General features: G+C 43.5%; 1 non-coding gene across 1 annotated transcript; it reads right to left on the bottom strand.

Moving 5' to 3' along the window:
• Positions 1-17,867: 17,867 nt before the first annotated feature.
• trnas-uga lies at positions 17,868-17,949 on the bottom strand. Its single transcript has one exon. It is a non-coding gene; the product is annotated as a tRNA-Ser (tRNA).
• Positions 17,950-20,026: the final 2,077 nt, after the last annotated feature.

Here is a 20,026-nt window from a genome sequence, read left to right as displayed (position 1 = left end):
TCTCTGTGTCTGTGTCAGTGAATCGCTCTTCTGTTAACCTTTTAAAAATTATTGACAATTTTTGCTGAAGATGTTCTTCTGCTGTTACCTCCGGGACAGACCACACATACACAGCGAAACAGCGTTCGACGGCACAAGCATTATTGATGTGTTTCCGATCGAGAAACATAACCCGTAAGAATATAGAAATGCTGCATTGAAACTGTATAATTTTACTGCAGTTTCACTGCATATCAGTTACGATACACACTCTAGACAGGCAATATAAAATTAAATTTTTTTTTAAATAATGATAGAATCTCTGACGAGATACCTCTCTTTGCTTCTCTTCTTCCAGCTTCTGCCATTGTATATCTCTCACTGGCGCGTTGTCTCTGTTCGAGTCCATTTCAAGCGCTCCAAGACGCTTGAAGGGGTCTATGTAAATCCACGTGTTTTATGTATCTATCTCTCTCTGTCTGTTTGTCTCTGTATCGTTCTGTCTGCGTGTATCGATATCTGACTCTCTCTCTTTCCTTGTCGTGGTACCTTTGCGTGTCACGCATTTCTGAGTCAGGTTTTGTGCCATCACAGATCGAATCCAAAAGGTTAGCTTTTGAGGTGGGAAAGAAATGCGACTATTGTTCATTCAGAAAGTCCCTGCTTTCGATTTCTTCATACTGGTTTAATTCTAGCGACTTATTAAGTAAATGCTGGTTGTTGTTTTGTTGTAATGGGCAATTCTCTGTCTCTCTTTCTGCAGCTAACATGGTGTCGATTGTAATCCTGTCTCGAGGGCGGTGTGGACTCTCCAAATGTATCTCGAGCTATCTGGTCGCCATGTCAACAGCAGATCTGATGGTGGTTATCATATCAGTGATTTTCTTTCGAGTAATACTTCCTCATTTCCCAAATTCATTTCTGTCCATCACACCTGTGTGCGGGCTCCTTACTGTCCTCGCTGGTTCAACAACGTCAATTTCTGTCTGGTTAACTGTGGCTTTCACCTTTGATCGATACGTGGCAATTTGTTGCCAAAATCTCAAAACAAAATATTGTTCAGGAAAAAATTCTGGTGCAGTGATAGCAATATTGCGTCTGCTTTGCGCCGTAATAAGCATTCCCTGGGGTTTTATATTTGAACCCCAGTACATATTTAATAATATACCGTGGGGTTGCAAACCTAAAACAAGCTACTTCACTTCTCTCGCTTGGGAAGCGTTTGACACGCTTAATTTTATTTTAACACCAATTCTCCCATTCCTTATTATTTTTCTGCTCAACGCCCTGACTGTCAGCCACATACTGGTGGCCAGTCGAGCCCGCCGCAGATTGCGGGGACACATTACTGGGGATAGGAATAGAGGAGAGAGTGACAGTGATCCAGAGATGAGGAACAGAAGGAAATCCATCGTTTTGCTCTTTGCGGTTTCAAACAGTTTTATATTATTATGGATGACGTATGTTTTATTTTACATATATTGGAGGTTTTCAAAAAGTTATTTCCAGAACGGCCCTTTGGACCCTTTTTATATTATCTGGCAAACTGGCTACATGCTGCAGCTTTTGAGTTCCTGTACAAACACGTGTATTTACGCCGTTTCCCAGACTAAATTTAGGGAGGAGCTTAATAAACTGGTGAAGTTTCCATTAAATCTATTTGATAAATTATTTCGTTAACAGATGTTGCAAGCGACTCTAATAAAATGTTGATTTCAATAGAAATCGAGAAATGCTACACTCTACAACCGATTTCCCACGTTAGGTTTGCAGATTACGGGATATGCCAGAAACCCGATCTCATAGTCGTCATGATCCAAACAGCAATGCTATAGGCATAAATTATCGTCAAGGACGAAACACAAAGCTAAACGGAACACAACCAATATCCTAAAGTAAATTGCTGGAGAATGGAAATTCATCAGGAAGAAAAGATTGGTAAGAGCGGTCGGGAAAGACAAGGGAGCAAACTGTTGTGTTAGTTAAGGGAATGAGCTATTGTAAAGCAACGAACTATCTAATGGCACGAAACAAAAGTACCAGATGGACATCGTAAGAGCAGCTATGAAATAGCAAGTGCATCCTTAGGCCTTGCTTAATTTAAACTACAATATTCTAAGTTGCGTAATATGCACAACTGAGCCGACAAGAGCAAGAGTCCTGATTATGCGAATTACACATTTGCTCTACAGTAGGAACGAATCATATCGTTTTTACCGTAATCTATCCTTGTAACTTGCTTGAACTGCAATAATTGTATTTTCTGCTTGTTAACTGATATGATGTCAAATTAAACGATTGATTGCTCACATGCCTTAATGGGTTTATTACCCTCCGGTAGCTTTGAGTATCTTACAAAGCAAATTAAAAATTCCCTCCAAACTGACCACCAAATCTCACAGTTCACGGAAAGAAACACAGTAAAACTTCCAGTTCAGTGTCCGTCTACACTCAGGAATGAAGGTTGTCGACAGAGTGAGGCTCCTGTCCTTCTACACTCCTGCGTAATGATTAAGGATAGTTAGTGTGATAATAATAATAATAATAATAATAATCCTTGCATTTGATACAGCGCTTTTCACGTCGGGAGGACGTCCCAAAGCGCTTCACAGAACACACTATAAAGTGACTTCACTGTATATTTGTGGGCGAACGCGGCAGCCAGTTGCGCACTGCAATGTCCCACAAACAGTTGTAGAGTGAAAATGACCAATTTATTATTGTCCTTGGTTTTGGAAGGATTATTATCAGGCTCTGTGTGGAGTAAGGAAACTTGCCCAAGGTCCCCAGTCCCCCCACCCCCCCCCCCCCCCCCCCCTCCACCCCTTAACTCCCCCCCAGGCCCTAGATCTCCACCCCCACCTCCCTGATCACCCCGCTGATCCCCCCACCCCAACTCCCTGATCTCCACATTCTCCACTTCCTCCCCCCTTACCCCCACTCGGAGGGCAGTCGCCTTTTTCTCTCGCTCTCTCTCTCTCTGCAAATGGCAGCTTTTGATGTTGTGAGAGCGTTAAACCCTTATCAAAATAAAAGGTGATGGTAGATTTTGCACATGTATTTGTAAGGATGCGGAATGGCAAACACGAGATCATGGCTGAGGCAGATTGATATGTGTTGAGAAGAGAGCATTTGTTAAACATGAGGAACCCAAATTTAAATGTTAAAGGGGAACGGCTGGAGAGCGGGATGAAAGTTTCATACAACTATGATTGTTTTAAACGTTGCTTCAATGTTTACGTTTCTTGCGATTCTATAACGCAGAAAATATATATTATAATTTTATTGAACAAACACTCAATATAAAAATAATATCCACTTTTAAAAATCTCCCAAACATTCTTTTTATGCATTGTGGATATATTCTTCTTTTGTACAATTGAGGTGCGTATCAATTATAATATGGGCATCTTATATATCTGTATACAAATACACTTTTTCATATATAGTTGCATTTATCAACTGAATATGGTTCTTTTTCACAGTTTAATATTTCACATGCTTGTCAAGAAGGTATCAATAAACTGAGTGTTTGGTTGAATCTTTCTAGGAATATAGAAACAAGTATTAGAAACTACTCTAACAAATGCAACAATTTATCTGATAACATGACAGGTAAATTGGACCTCGGTCATTTCCTCTTTAAACGTAATTCTTTGAGCTATGATTTCGACCTCGAAGAAAATTGTTTCATACCCCTTGTTGTCCATTTGAAAAGAATCTGGAAGGCTTGTTCCATGTTAAACTATTTCTAAGAAAACCAGTGAACTACTCTACGAAACACTGTGTTATATCCAAATTGCTTTTCTGAAATTCACACTCATAACCATATGAAAATTATACCACAACTGACCTAACTGACTCAGTAAACAACGAAAATAAGTTATCTCCATCTCGTCCATCAGATTCACTCATAATTTTAAAGATGTTTTTGAATTTGCCGTCTGTTGGAGTACAACCAAACACAGCGCCAACTTGTCAACTCATTCTTGTTATCAACTTCACATTCCTGACATCATACCCAATGTTGCTGAGCACGAAATTAGCAATTGTAGTCTCAATAACACGACCACAGACACGGAAGCCATTATGAATCTTCAAAGTTGCAAAATCAGAGTTCAGAGGAAATATTGTATTTCAACTACACTGTTAGGATCAGAGAAAATCCAAGTTACCAAAAGTTATTGTGCAATTGAGATTCATATGCTTAATCATTTGCATTTTCGCGCAAATACATAATTCCAAAGAAAAGAAGGTGTCTCAATTCTATGTCGATCGGCATCGAAAGAAATATTTTCAACTCAACCGAACCTGAAAGTCGGGGGAAATAAACAAACATATTTACTCACAGGATAATAGGGATTCTCAAATTTACTTTAATCGGCCGAGTATCCGACACATGCAGAAACCCATCAGCATGCTGAATAGTGTCAAAATCAAGTACAGATCTCCATGCATCCCACAAGCACATGGCAATCCCAGCAATAGATTGTTGGAATGGATTGAGCACTCTCTCCCTCAATGGAAGCACTTTGTTTATCGAATACAAACTACTTCGCGCACACCTCTCCTCCCACTCCCTCTTCGAAACCCTCCAGTCCGGTTTGCGCCCACAGTACAGTGACTGCGCTTGTGAAAGTCACAAACGACATCCTCTCTATCTGTGACCAGGGCACCCTTTGCCTCTTTGTCCTTGTCCTCCTGGACCTCTCCGTCTCGCTCAACAAATTCGATCAAGCCATCTTCTTCCACCGCTCTCTCGGTCATCCACCGCATTGGGACTGCACTCGCATGGTTCGAGTCCTACCTCACAAACCACCAGCAGTACATCTGCACAAATGGTGTCTCCTCCTGTTCTCCACCGGTTACATGCGGGGTACCTCAAATTTCCATTCTTGGCCCCCTCCTCTTTCTGATCGACATGTTCTCTCTTGGTGATGTCATCCGCAGACATTTCCATATGTATTCAGAAGGCAACCAGCTCTACTTTTCCACCTCTCTTTGCGACCCCCAGTACTCTGGTATTCTGTCAGCTGCCTGTCAGATCACAGGGGCTGGATGAGCGCAAACTTCCTACGGAAGCCATCCTCTTTGGCACTCGTCAAGGTCTAAAATCTCACGGTTTTCACCTCCTCCACCAACCTGACCTCGCCTTAAAACTCTCCGAAGCCGTATGCAGCATAGGCGTTAGGTTCGTCCCACAATTATCTTTCCATCCCCACATCCTGTCCCTCACCAGCGACACTTTGTTCCACCTCCGTCCCATCGCCCGTCTGAGCCATTACCTCTCCCGAAGTGCCGATGAAACCCTAGTCCATGCCTATGCCACCTCTTGGCTGGACTACTCTAACGCTCTCCTCGCCGGTCTACCATTCACTACCATCCATAAAATCCATGTCATCCAGAATTGTAACACGCATGAAACTCCGATCCGCAATCTCCCCAGTCCTGGCTAGACAGCATTGGCTGCGTATCCCAGTCAGGTTTCAATTCAAGATCCTCAGCTTTATATTCAAGTCCCCACGCTCCTCTGCAACCCCCGACTTCTCCGAACTCCTCTCTTCTCAAAACAGGACCCGTTGCCTTCCTTCTTCCGGGTCTGGCCTCCTCCTCGTCCCCCGAGTCCTCCGCTCGACCATCGGCGGCCGTGCCTTCAGCCACCATGCCCCGAGGCTCTGGAACAGCCTTCCTCATTCCCTTCGCCTCGGCTCTCCCTTCCTATTTTCAGGCCTCTGCTGGAGACCTTTCTTTTCCACCGCGCCTTTGGTCAACTTCCCCCNTCCTTCCCTCCCCCTGGCTTGGTCCTAGGTTCCGTAACTTTTTAGCACTCTAAGACGCAGGCGGAGTGGAGGGCGCTGTATCGATCCAAATTGTTTTTGTTGTTGTTCTTGTTGTTATGTGTGTGAAAGCGAGAGACAGAGAGTGACGATGTTTGTGCGAGACATACAGAGACTGTGTATGTTTCTGACAGAGACAGTCTGTGTGTGTGAAAGAAAAAGAGAGAGAATGTGCGTGTGAGACACAGAGAGGGGCGGTGTATGTGAGAGACAGAGAGAAATTGTATGCGTATGTGAGATAGAGACTGTGTGTGTATTAGCGACAGAGAGTGACTGTGTGCGTGTGTAAGAGAGATACTGTGTGTGTGCGTGTGTGAGAGAGATAAACAAAGACTATTTTTGTGTGAGAGTGGGAGTGAGAGAATGTGTGCCTGTGAAAGAGAGACACTGTATGTGTGTCTGTGAGAGAGACAAAGAGAGACTATGTTTATGTGAGAGAGAGTGTGGGAGTGAGATCGACTGTGTGTGTGTGTGGTAGACTAACAGAGTAACTGCGTGAAAGAGACACAGAAAGACTGTGTGGGTGGGGGACAGAGATAGACTGTATATTTGTGAGATAGAGATAGATTGTGTGTGTGAGAGAGACAGAGAGAGACAGTGCGTGTATCTGAGGGAAAGACAGAGAGAGACTGTGTGTGTTTGTGTGAGCGACAGAGAGAGATTGTGTGTTTGAGAGTCAGAGGGAGACTGTGTGTGTGTTGGTGACAGACTGGTAGTGTCTGTGTGAAGCAGCGCCACTGTGCGTGTGAGAGTGATAATGAGAGACTGTGTGTGCGTGAGAGTGATAATGAGCGATTGTGTGTGTGTTTGTGTGTGTGAGAGAGATAGACAGAGGGAGGCTACGTGTGTGAGTAACAGAGAGAGGCTGTGTGCGTGAATGTGTTTGTGTGTGAGAGAGAGAGAATGTTTCTGTGCATGTGTGTGAGAGAGACAGAGAGAGACGGTGTGTGTGCGCGAGAGACAGGCAGAGAATGTTTGGGTGCGCGAGAGAGAAAAATAGAATGAGACTATGTGTGTGAGAGGGAGATAAGGTGTGTTTGTTTGTGTGTGTGTGAGAGAGAGAGAGAGAACGATAGACAATAAGCAAGTACAAGACACAGTGAGAGAGTATGTGAGAGAGACAGAGAGAGGCTGTGTGTGTTTGTAAGAGACAGTGAGAGACTTTGTGCATCTGAGAGAGACCGAGAGAAACAGTGCGTGTCAGAGATATAGAGAAACTGTGTTTGTGTGTAAGACAGAGAGAAACTGTGTGTGTGTGAGAGAGACAGTTAGACACTGTGCGAGTGAGAGGCAGAGAGGACTGTGCGTGTGAATGACAGAGAGGGACTGTGTGTGTGAGAAACAGAGAGAGACGGTGTGTGTGAGACTCAGATAGAGAATGTGTGTGAGACAGACTGTGTGTGTGATAGAAAGACAGAGAGAGAGACTGTGTCTGTGCGACAGACATAGTGAGAATGTGTCTGTGTGAGATACAGAATAAGACTGAACGGTTGAGAAAGAGAGAGACTGTGTATGTGAGAGAGAGACAGTGTGTGGGGGAGAGTCAGAGATTGTGTGTGTGTTTGTGAGAGAGAGAGGCAGAGAGAGAATGTGCGTATGAAAGATAGACGGGGACTGTGTATGGGAGAGATAGTGAGTTTTTGCGTGTGTGATATGGAGAGAGATTGTAATACAACAACAAGAACAACAACAACATTTCATTTATAAAGCGCCTTTCACGTCGTGAGGACGTCCCAAGGCGCTAGACACTTGGGTCGGGACCCGAGCAGGGGGTAAATGGTCCGGGTGAGTGGACAGAATGGAGTGAGAAAGGAGGGGGCAGAGAGTCGACAAGGGATCTAAAGGCACGGACGAAGATAACGGTCTTGAGAACGGCCTTGAAGTAGGAAATGGAGGAAGCGAGGCGAAGGCACTGGGGGATGGAGTTCCATAGCCTACGAGCTGAGGGGCTGAAGGCCCGGCCACCGATGGTAGGGCGGTTAGGGCAGGGGATGTGGAGCATACCCGAGCCAGAGGAACGGAGGTTACGGACTGGTAAGTAGGGAGACAGTTGGTCGTAGAGGTAGGAGGGAGGAAGTCCGTGAATGGCCTTGTTGGTGAGGATCAGGATCTTGAATTCGAACACAATACAATCTTAAGTTGGTAAAGGAACAGAGAGACCTGGATGTGCAGGTAAATCAATCATTGAAGGTGGCAGGAGAATTTAGATAAAGCTGTAAAAAGGGCACATGGGATACTACGCTTTATAAATAGGGGCATCGAGTACAAGAGTCAGGAGGTCATGATTAACCTATACAAAACACTGGTTAGGCCTCAGTTCGAATACTGCGCCCAGTTCTGGGTACCACAATACAGGAAGGATGTTAAGGCATTGGAAAGGGTGCAGAGGAGATTTACGAGGATGGTACCAGGAATGTGGGACCTTGATTATGAGGAAAGGCTAGAGAGGCGAGGATTATTCTCATTGGAGCAGAGAAGGTTACAAGGAATCCTGATAGAGGTCTTCAAAATCATGTGGGGAGTTGATAGATTGGAAAGGGAAAAACTGTTTCGACTTCTCTGTGAAATTTTTTCATGCAGCGAGTTGATCGAATCTGGAACGCATTTCCTGAAAGGGTGGACGAGGCCGATTCGATAACTACTTTTAAAAGGGTATTTGAGTAGGACGGGTTTGCAGGGTTATGGGGAAAGCGTTGGGGAGAGGGACTGCCTTTACATTGCTCTTCTGAAAGAGCCAGCACATACTCGATGGGACGAATGGCCTCATTTTGTGCTGTACAATTTTATGATTCTGTGATTCTTTGATAAGGGATTAGCTGTTCGAAGTGCTCCCCCTATATAGCAAGAGCAGGAGTTCAACATAATAATAAATAATAAAAATCCTTGCAATTAATATAGTGCTTTTAACATATTCTAGACGTCTTAAAGCGATTCACAGAATATACTGTAAAGTGAATTGACTGTATATTTGTGGGCGATAGCGGCAGCCAATTGCGCACAGCAATGTCCCTCAAACAGTCGTGGATTGCAAATGACCAATTTATTATTGTTTTTGGTTTTGGAAGGATTATGATGAGGCGTGTGGAGTAAGGAAACTTGCCCAAGGTTTCGCCCTGTCTGGAATTGAACTCGGGTCTCTCGCTTGCAAAGCGAGTGCTCTAACCATGGAGCTACAGGACTCCACAACCTGGGCCACTGAGGTGAATGTGCCGCATCTGAACTATAAATCCACGAGTGGACACATAGGAATAGGGAATCCAGTCTCGTTTCACGTCTGAATATCATGAACGAGGAGTGTGCAGCTTGATGGACAGAATACGCTCATCAAGCTTGTGGAATTCTGTATGTTCATGTTTTCGTGTCATATTCGCTATCGGAAAATGGAACGTAAATATTGCAGACAATCAGTCAAGCTGCCATTTGCACATAAATCACTGGTGATTCTGCCTCTGTATTAACATAGAGATACTCTTACAGGTTAGTGCATATCGTAAAGAGCAGGTCATTTTTTGTGGATTGCAACCTTGCAACTGATGAAGCAGTTGAATTCACAATTGAATAGAAAATGATCCTCAAACTACGCAAGCAATAATCCCCGAAGGGATAGTACAAACAATTTTCACAAGTCTACTTGAAGTAAAAAGCGCGAAATTAAATGACGTGACTATTGTTGAACTGATTTTTTGATTTCCTGAACAGAACACGAGAGTTGTCTTATCATTGGCACCCTGGCTCAGTTGATGAAAGCGTTGACTTGTAAAGTTGAGATCCTCCGTTCAAATCCCAGCGGAGACTCTTCTACTGAATTTTCGAAAACACTTGCTCGGCAATTTGGAAATTAGAATTAGATAACGAGTTAATTTTAAGTTGTATTTCTAATGCTTTGTTGACCTTAGAGGAAGCTGACATTGCAGGCCATGCAACATGTTTCCTGGATTGGCTGAGAAACCAAAGAGAAAGTGAAAGCGAGGCCAGGCTGGCAATTGAGTTGGACATTGGTGTTGCTGTGGGACATTGCTGTGCACAAATTGCCATCCCCGTTCGCTCATAAAAAGTAGTCATATCATTTTTACATTATGATCTGTAAAGCGCTTCGGACGAGCCTCTGGTATTAATTTATATAAAACATGCAAGGAATCATTAGTGTTGCACTTGGGTTGCAAGTTGCAAGGTTGCTCATCTCAGGGATCGATAAGATTTACAAGTGTCCAAATTTATGTACAACCAAAATTGCCGAATTCGTGGTCTACACCACTTGTTGTGTTAAAATAGACCATCAAACCTTTCACAGTCAGACTGAAAACCAACCAATCCCGAAGCTCTTACATTTATGCGATAGTGGGGTGCTTACAAAAGTAAGGAGTGCCCCTTATAATTAGTCCCAATTCTTTTCACATTGTGGAACAGTGGCAAATAATCATAAAGTTCCTTTCCTGCTAGTGCTACTATGCACTAGGATCGAATGCATTTTCTTTCAGCTGAGGGTGAGAGGGAGGGCAGATGCTGCAATAAAATCACCTGACCAAGTGAATTGAGAATTGGTGTTTGTTTCTCAGGGATTGTTTCAATTGCAAGAGCTTTGTAACAAGTTAAACTGGGCTGCCTCAGAATCTTTCAATCGTCAGACGTGGGTTTCGAACCCAAGCCTCCAATGGGGACTGCGACTTGAACGCAGCGCCTTAGATCGGTCGACCATCCTGATACAATAATTCGATGGACAAGCGCCAAGGGTAGCGATTGGTCAGAAAGAGGCTGCTATTGGTCCATCAACAGCTGTAGAAAACGGGTTGTAAAGAAAGCAGTACAGGTTTTTGTCTACAATATTGGAACCACGTGGGATGATCGATTGGGAATAGATTTCAACTCCCGATAATAACCAGCGCTCAGTTGCCTAAAGTTACCGTATTGATTTCATGCACCTCTGTTTGCTGTTCAGCTGGACACAATAGTTCTAACGGTTTGAGTTTATATATTGAATTGACGATAACTTCTATATTGGGAAACGCTTGAGGCAGTTATTTGTTCACAATGTGAAAGCTACGTATGAACCAAGAATGTCCACAGTACTCCAGGGTACGGTCATCATAGTCCAATCTACTCGGCTCATCAGTCGGTTGTGGAGCTCACATTCATTGCTGGGAAGGGCTTCTTCCCAATCAGCTCCTGTTAACCCTGTAAGCCAAAGCCCGAATGGTTTCTGCTGTTGTAAAGGTAGCAAGAAAACTTGCCAGGCAGAATTCTGAATGGCAAGCTATGTGGCTTTAGTTGTATAAACTCCAACTGCCGGTACCATATCACATTCTTGAAACGCTTGAGTCATGCCAACTTTTCGCATTATGCTCTCTTGAATAGACATGCAGGAAAGGTCCCGCCAGGTAGAGAGGGGGAGAGAGAAAATGCATTACACGGGAATTTTCATTTTTTTTTGCTATACCTGAAAATTTCAGTCTGGTCTGAATAATCTTGAGAGTGGTGATAGGTTACTATATCTGTCTTGCACCTGCCTGTCAAGCGTTTTGAGGCGACCTCCTTAATCAATGGTGCTGTACTGATGCAAAAATTATTGATATTATTCAGGATAATTATATGGATCGTTCCTCGCCAAATTCACTTGACCGATCATTGCAGATAATAGCATCCAATGGTAAAATGCAATACGTTGTTTCCCCCTGGCTTCATTTTTAAATCTATTCTATATTTGTGCCTTTCACTCACCCATCAAAACAAAGTCAGAGAATGACTTGTTTTTTCACAGTGATTTTGAAAAGATACTGAATACCCAAATTAAATGGCGTTTCAAAACAGGTATATTTAATGCAAAGAAGTCAAAATAGAGTGTGTTTTCTTCCAATCTTTGTCAAATAGCAGAGGTGACGCCACCCTTTACTATTGTCCAGGGACTGAGAGTGACGTCACTAATTATGCAGATAGGATGGTCCCCGGATGTTTGCTATGAGAATAAGTAACATTGCTTCTCAAAGCCGCAGCTCAGTTTCTTAGTTGGAGCCGCTATCTAGGCCATCAAAACACTTGTTGTTGTCGCACCATGGCGTTTCCTGCAATCTATGTGATAGAAGCAATTTACTACCCGATTCTTGCACTAGCTGGAGGTCCAGGTACGCTATCAGAAATTCCTCCAGAATTCAGAGGCTGTTTTTCCTATCTGTCCTGATGTGTTTTATTTCAGTGGTTCTTTTCTTTCCTATTTGCTGGATTGTTCATTATGTAATTGATCGCTCCGTTTGATACAGTGCCGTTCATAGCAGAACATCTCAACATATCTAATTTTATTTACTGTAAAATGTAGATGCTGTGTACTTTGTAAGCAAACAGAACAGCCAGTATGCGTAGAAATATATCCCTCAGACAATCATTAGTGTTGGTGCCGATGCCATTGTCCACTCGGCAGGACTAATCTAACGCACTCCTCGCCAGTTTCTCTTACTCCAGTTTCCACAAAATTCAACTCATTCAAAGCTCCGCGGCCCGCTATCTCAGCCGCAACAAATCAACAACAGCACTGTACCATCTGCACCAGATCCTCACTCATTTGTGTAAATCCCTCCATTTCTTAGTACACCCCTATCTCCATTATCTCCTCTCTCCTCACAGCAGTACTCGCTGCCTCCGCTAAACTGGGTCCGGCGCCCTCAGCTTTCCCCGAATCTTCTGCTCCGCCATCTGTGGCCGTGACTTCAGCCACTACGTCCCGAAATTTTGGAAATCCCTCCCTCAACACCTTCGCCTCCCCCCACATTCCCAAGCTTCAGGTTACGCTTGAAGACCTTACTTTTCGATCGCGCATACGGATACACCCGCACATATGCTCTGCATCGAGTTCAAACATTGATAATCGCACTGAGACACTGCCCGATGTGGAGGGCACCATATGATAGCAAGTTGTTGTTGTTGCAGCAATACTTGTAGCTTAGATAACCTGGGCAGATCAGTTGAATTGCCATAATGATGACAATTACAGTCCTTGCATTTGTTATTGTGACTTGTCTCGTCGTCAATAATTCCCCAAGCGCTTCACGGGGTTTAGTGTAAAGTGAATTGTTTGGAATCAGTTACCCACAGCAACTGTTCACAAATTGCCGTGGATTGAGTGCCCAATTAGGTTTGCGGGATTGTTGGCAAGGAAACAGGGAGAAAGCAACTCCCTTGCCTTAACCTATCTTCTTATGGGATTTTTCATGTGCATCTGAACAGGAAGACTGCTTATCGAAATTCGGTACCTTAGACACTACGACTCACCCCAAGCTCTGCACTCGAACGTCGTCTTAGCCAAATGACTCCTCATGAACCGAAATTGTGCTTGGACTCACAGCATTCTGGCTCAGAGGCGAAAGTGCTTTCGATGCACCTGGCTGACACAACGACGCACAGCATAGAAAATTGAAAGATATCTAGGTCATTTAGCGAACTTGGAACAAGTGATCATTTCCGCCTAATGTGTGGCAATTAATAAATATCAAATAGCAATATCGGTATGTCCTGATGAGGGGTTACAATATGAGTAAGATTGCCATCTTTTTAGAATAATGTGATACTGGAGATGTGTGTGTGAAGAGTTTGGCCTCAAATCTTAATTTGACATCGTGATACTCAAGTCTGCACCAGTGGAAGTGCTGTATTATCAGAAATGCCTTCCAGTAGACGGAGCGCCAACTACTGCCGTGCGTAGATATTTAGTTGGCTGCTAGTTACCGCATGACACTATTTCCCAATTTATCTCTTTGTTCTGTTCAATAAAATTCCCCGAATGAAATCGGTCTTCACCTCATGAACAATAGTTGGAAGTTGCTGCTGACCCAATACTTGAGACTTTCTTTAAAAATGCACAACAATATACTGCCATTTCTGTCAGCATTTTAAAACAAGTGATTGTAATCCGAGTGCTTTTTCTAAATCCCAAGATTTGAAGATATTACTTGAATCTCGTGACTCCTATGTGCAAATTCCTGTGTCGGAAAAGGCCAGCAACTTTGGACCGGCCGTAGCAAAAACCTTTACCTGATTCATTGACTGCTTCCGCTCACACCCTACCTACTTCAGCAACACAGCGGACTGATAGAGAGAGTGAAAGAAAATGACACAGTGGCACAAAGAGAGAAAGAAACAGACAGGCACCACCGCAAAAAAAAAGGTTTAGAGATTACGTATATCCTCTGCTGTCTGGATACTTGTGAGAAACTGGTACAAAAGCGTTCTTTACCCAAATATGTCATGTGAACTTGCGACCGTGAATCTGATTTGTATGATTTGACGGGAACCTGCTCACCCAATTTTCTGTGATTTGTTTATTTTCAGTGAACTCGTTGGCGATTGTAATCCTGTCCCGGGGAAGGTGCGGTCTATCCAAAGTCGTCACTCTCTATCTGGTGGCCATGGCAGCGGCGGATCTAATGGTTATTATCAATGATGTTGTACTGAATCGCATTAATAATATTTATTTCCCCTTTAGCTTCTTGCACTACACTCCTGTGTGCAGCATCCGAACCGTTCTGCTGGTTTCAACCACGAGATGTTCTATCTGGCTGACCGTCGCCTTCACTCTTGACCGCTATATCGCCATTTGTTGTCAGAAAATAAAAAGCAGATATTGCTCTGTAAGAACGGCGAGTTTGGTTATAACCACAGTATGTGTTCTCAACTGTGCGCAGTGCTTTCCAGTTTATTTTATTTTGGTTCCTCTTGTCATAGTTAATAATATACCGAAATATTGCAACGCAAAACCCATTTATCACTCTTCACCATATTGGAGGGCGTACGAATGGTTGATCCGTGTGTTCAATCCAGTTCTTGTATCCGTTCTCATCGTTCTCATCAATGCTGTGACTGTCAGGCACATTTTAGTAGCCAGCAGAGCACGGGGGAGAATTCGAGTTGAAAGCAGTGGGCATAAACACAATGATCCTGAGATGGAGAAACGGAAAAAATCCATCATTTTGCTCTTCGCTATTTCGGGCAGTTTTGTACTTTTGTGGATGACAAATGTTGTCTATTCTTTAAAATGGTCAGTTACAAACTATAATTATAAAAAGAAAGAAAATAGCACTCGTAATATAATCCAACAGACTGGATTCATGCTTCAGCTTTTGAGCTCCTGTACAAACACTTGCATCTATGCAATTACTCAGAGCAAGTTTAGAGAGGAAATGAAGAAGATTTTTAAATATCCCATTACTCTGTTAATTCAGTGTTTTAAATAAAATATTTTTATGGAGACACAAAAATGTAAATTTGTATTGTGTTTTATCGATCAGCAAGTTGCATTCATTTTTTAAAGTTATCAGGTTCTCTTAATATTGCGCCTTGGAACGTCCTTTCGACATGAAAGACACTACAGAAAGGTAATCTTGTGATGATTGCTGTTGATATGGAAGTCTCAGGTTCCAAACTGACCTAAGGTATAATTCCATAATATTCAGTAAAATATAAATTTCTAAATGCTTTCACTCTTGCATTTAAGTTGGTGATTTTAAAAATGACTCGTATAACTTTGAGATTTTTAATATGATTTTAAATTGACGTCTCACTAAATCCACTCATTGCAAGATTTAACCCTCATAACCAAGATGTGTCTTTGTATCGCACGAGCCAGAGATATTCCAATACACTACCTCAACCAAACAGAAGTGAAGACAGGCCCTCAATACGTCAATATGATCTGCAGACTGTTGAGGGATATGTTGGGGAGACCGACAAGCAGACGGTTTGCCTAAACCAGACTGGATGTGCTGAACACGTGGATGAGGATCACGATCGTCTGTGATGACAAATAATGTTGGAGACGGGCAATTCTGCAGCTTTGTGGAAAGCGGAGCATTTCATGGCACAGATATGGTTGATGAAGTACTGTTGATGGTCGAGAAGGCTTACGAGGTTTCATATTAGGTCCGTGACGTGTAGAGCGAGTGCATCCAAGAAGGGTGATGCTGACAGGGGATCGAGGTTTGGAGGCGATGACGTGAGCCAATCGGTCTTCCTGATATTCAACTGACTCAACTCTGTCATAAAAGTATGTTCATCTTTCCCCCTCTCTCGCTTTCTTCAGAGCTCTTCTGTAGACCCTTCATTTCGGTGGCACATTCGGCCACCCTCCTATTCCAACCCTCCATGCCTCGCTGCCCTTCAGACCCTATCCGCCTCTTCGTTTGCAAATCCCCGACTTTCCAGCAATTTTGTGTCGTCCTTCCAACATTAAAGGCGCTTTCCTAACGTAATTTGCTGTTGTTGTCTGCTTGTGCCCTTAGTTCGCACTAAATCACCAGGAAAATCTAAACCAAGATTGTATCACATCCTTCCTTGAATTGTCTTGCAAATTCTTTGAGTCCTATATCTCAGTGATTAGAACACTTGCCTTGCAAGCGAGACAACTGGGTTAAATTCAGGCACGGCGAAACCTTGGGCAAGTTTCCTTACCCCACAAGCATAATAATAATCCCTCCAAATAAAAAACAATAATAATTTTGTCATTTTTAATCAATGACTGTTTGTGGGTCAATGCTATGCGCAATTGGCTGTCGCGTTTCGCCCAAAAATATACGGTCAGTTCACTTTACAATATATATTGTGAATCGCATTGCTACGTCTAGAGACGTGAAAAGCGCTATATCAAATATAAGGATAAGTATTATTATTATTATTTTTGCTCTGCTGTGGTCTCCTGAGTTTTAGCTTCCACAATATGCCTTTAATATAAATTCTATCGGTCATATCGTCATTTTCATCATTGCTGTATTCCATTGGATCCTTGCCTCTGAATGAAATCACAAATCTTCTGTCATTATCGATCTCTGCATCTCCCTGTCTGAATTCAGGACTTCTCCCGTCTCCAACTATCTTAATTCTAATCTGAAAACCACCTCTTCGACACTGCCTCTTTTTACATCGATTTCTCCATTATTCAACGTTCAAACCATCAATGTGAAATTGTCTGAGAAGCTATGTTACCCCATCAAGGCCGCGGGTGATGAGGAGATCAAGTGCGTGACCACGGTTGTGGGGAGATGAGTTTAAATGTCGGGCAAAGTTAAGGGAGGAGGGCAGTGAAATCAGCAGAATTGATGCCGGGGGTGTTTAGGTGGAGGTTGAAATCGCCCAATGTGAGTCGGCGCTCGGAACAGAGGGACACGGAAGCAAGGAGAGTGGAGATGTCTGTGTGGATGGAGCAGGCGGCTTAGGGGACGGTAAACAAGGAGGATTTTCAAAGGGAGAGAGGGGTGGAAAAGGGTGAGTCGTTCGAAATAGGGGACGTAGCTATAGGAGTAGGGGATCAGATCAAGAGAGGCTTTGGATATAAAGAGCCACCCCGCCGCCACGTTGGATTAGATTGGGGGTGTGGTGGAAGGTGTAGCTTGGAGCGGAGGCTTCCACTACTGTTACGGGGTCAATGGGGGAGAGCCAGCTTTCGGTGACCTCATGGCGGTAAAGTTACTCGTCTAAGAAGAGGTCGTGGATGGTGTGGACTTTGTTTGAGAGGGAACGAACGTTCCGGAGGGAAATACTGGTGGGTTTTCTGAAGGGAGTGGATGGAGGTAAGGGCAGGGAGACTGTTGAGAGAGGATTTTGAGGTGTACAGGAGAGATGGTTGTGGAGAGTGGTGTGAGTGGAGAGTTGGGTGGGGGGCGTACGTAGGAGGGTGTTGGAATTTGGGTTTGCCTTAAGGAGGCGGTTTGAGTTGAGGGAGTGAATAATTGGACACGTGGGTTTGCTGCTCTGGGACAGTCAGTGCCGGGAGCCACGATGGACCCGGCCGAAGATTCCCAGGCCGGAGCAGAGTGAAGTGGTGATGGGTTCGAGGGGAGAGAGTAGGCGTGGAAGGCGGTGGGACAGTAGGCACATATATGTTACTGTAATAACATAGCCCCCACGCGCTTCCTAATTGATTGAGTGGGTCCTCAGCTGGCTGGGCTTCATACACGCAGCTAGGCCTCGACTCCGCCATGCGCTCTCCTGCCTCCACTCTCAATTATTGAAGGAAACACGTGAAGTTTGTTTTCAGTATCATCACATCTCCATTTGCAGAGGATTCCATCGCAAAAACGCTGCGAGCAGGGTTCGAACCTGCGCGGGAAATTCCCATTGGATTTCAAGTCCAACGCCATAACCACTCGGCCATCGCAGCAGCTGTTGCCATTTGCATTGTGAACGTCGATCTCTAAATTATAGGATTCTTGGGGAAAGATGTGAATGAAAGGATTCACTATATATTGTGATAATTCATGTTCTGGTCGCGTTTCTGCTTATAGTTCCTTCCATCAAGTAGGTTTTGAGGATTGAAAGTGCAAAATTGTGCAAGCATATGTTTGGGAAACACAGAAATAATTATTTAGAATCTTACTGAGGATATAATATTCGGGATTCAAGCAAAAACTTTTCGAGTTTCAATCCAACGCTTTTCCAACTGAGATGAGCGGGGGTGGGGGGGGATTTTTATTATCCGTTCTGCTACAATGGATATTGTCACACGACGGATTGTTTCGTTTTCTTTGTGAATAAGTGCCTTGTTCACAAAGCCTGAATTATACAGCAGTAGCTTTGCAGACACACATATCCATTTTAGTTAAATAGGTTCAATCTACCAGATAGAAAACATCGTTCTCTCTCTCTGCACTATCAAATTTTAAAAACATAAACATTCACTCATAAACCTCTATTAAAACGTGCCTCAACAGTGTCTGCGCCAGGAGGGATAATCCAAACTTATATAGTGTTTTGATAAAATTTTCGTCCCTCATGTCTTGCACATTTTTGCGTCAATCAGGTCTATGCTCTCCAAGACCCTGACGCCCTTCACTAAACTACGTTGCCCCAATCGGGCACTATACTCCAGCTGAGGCCTAACCAAAGATTTGAAAATTTTCAACATAGCAGATCAGCTTTAATTTCCAAATACGAAATTGTACAGTGGATACAAGGAGAGCTGCTCGCTTTTCACTTTCTTATTGTTAAACAGATGAGATTCGGAAAAGTACTGTGTGAGGCGTGGTGGCCGTGTGGTTAAGGCTATTGCCTGCTAATCCACTGTGCTCAGCACGCGTGGGTTCGAATCCCATCCTCGTCGCTTTAAAGACTTTGTTTGAATGCTTACATTTTCACCAGCTCTTCATTTCTGTGTCAATTCTGTGATGAAATTAGAGTTTGAGGTTTTCTAGTCCTTTGCATGTTTCAACAGTTTGTAAGTATTGTCCGTTATCCAATGCAATTCCCGTCTTTTTCTGGGTCGGCAGTCTCCTATCTCTCTCCGATCTCATCCTGAAGTCTCCTACATGCTATGTCCGAACGACTAGCCCTCACCAGCCAAACCCCACTACCGTTTGCACTGTCGGCTCCAGTCTCATGCATGTCCCATGTTCTCATTCCTGTAGTGCGATCAGTGGCTTTGCTTTCAGCCACTAAGTTTCCAAACCCTTGAACTCCCTGCCTTTATCCCTCAATCATGAACACAGCAACCCCCAGGCAGTCTTCAGACCCAACTGAAGGTCTTAGGCAGGTGTTCGAATTATACTCGCCTCTGTTTATGTCACGGTAAGTAGGAACTCACTTGTTATTCAATTGCCGGCTAGCTTTTCAGGGTTTGATAATCCCTTCTATATATATATATTTACATTTTATAAAACGTTGTTCTCTGAATCCTCCACTGTTGTTGTGACACTGCTGTGTGCAGTTGCCATCCATGATGACTACTTAATGAAAATAATGTAAGAAATGCTTGACAGAAAAAGACCAAGGTCCATATCCGTCCGCCTTACACCTAAAGGCGTTTGCATACACGTGTGTCCCAAACTACCTGCGTACTATATCCAATAAAGGTATTTTCTAAAAGAAAACTATGTATAAGAAGATAGACAACTGATGTCGTGTGACACCAACATAATGAATGGTTCACTGTACGCCGAGCATCTCGCGAAGTTTCGGTTCCGACTACTGCAGCAGGATGAATTTGCAATTAATGGTGCTCTTTAGAAAAGCAATCTAAAGGGTTCGGTGGCTTTTAAGATATCCATTTGGAATTCTGCGAGATTATATTCAAGACATGAGTTAGAAAGTCAGTGATCTTCGCTGAAAAAGAAAAGAAGAACCAATCGTTTGTACCACAAACTCTTGCAGCGATGAAGCAAGTGACAACTGCTTTGCCAAAAAAAAACTGCTAAACTGTAACGCACCCTATGTGTTCCATGAAGGCAAACAAGAAACGAACC

This window comes from Callorhinchus milii, unplaced genomic scaffold (genome assembly GCF_018977255.1).
Source record: "Callorhinchus milii isolate IMCB2004 unplaced genomic scaffold, IMCB_Cmil_1.0 Scaffold42, whole genome shotgun sequence".
NCBI classification, from domain to species: domain Eukaryota; kingdom Metazoa; phylum Chordata; class Chondrichthyes; order Chimaeriformes; family Callorhinchidae; genus Callorhinchus; species Callorhinchus milii.
Note: the sequence above shows the minus strand (reverse complement) of the source record. Positions and strands in the feature narration are given on the sequence as shown.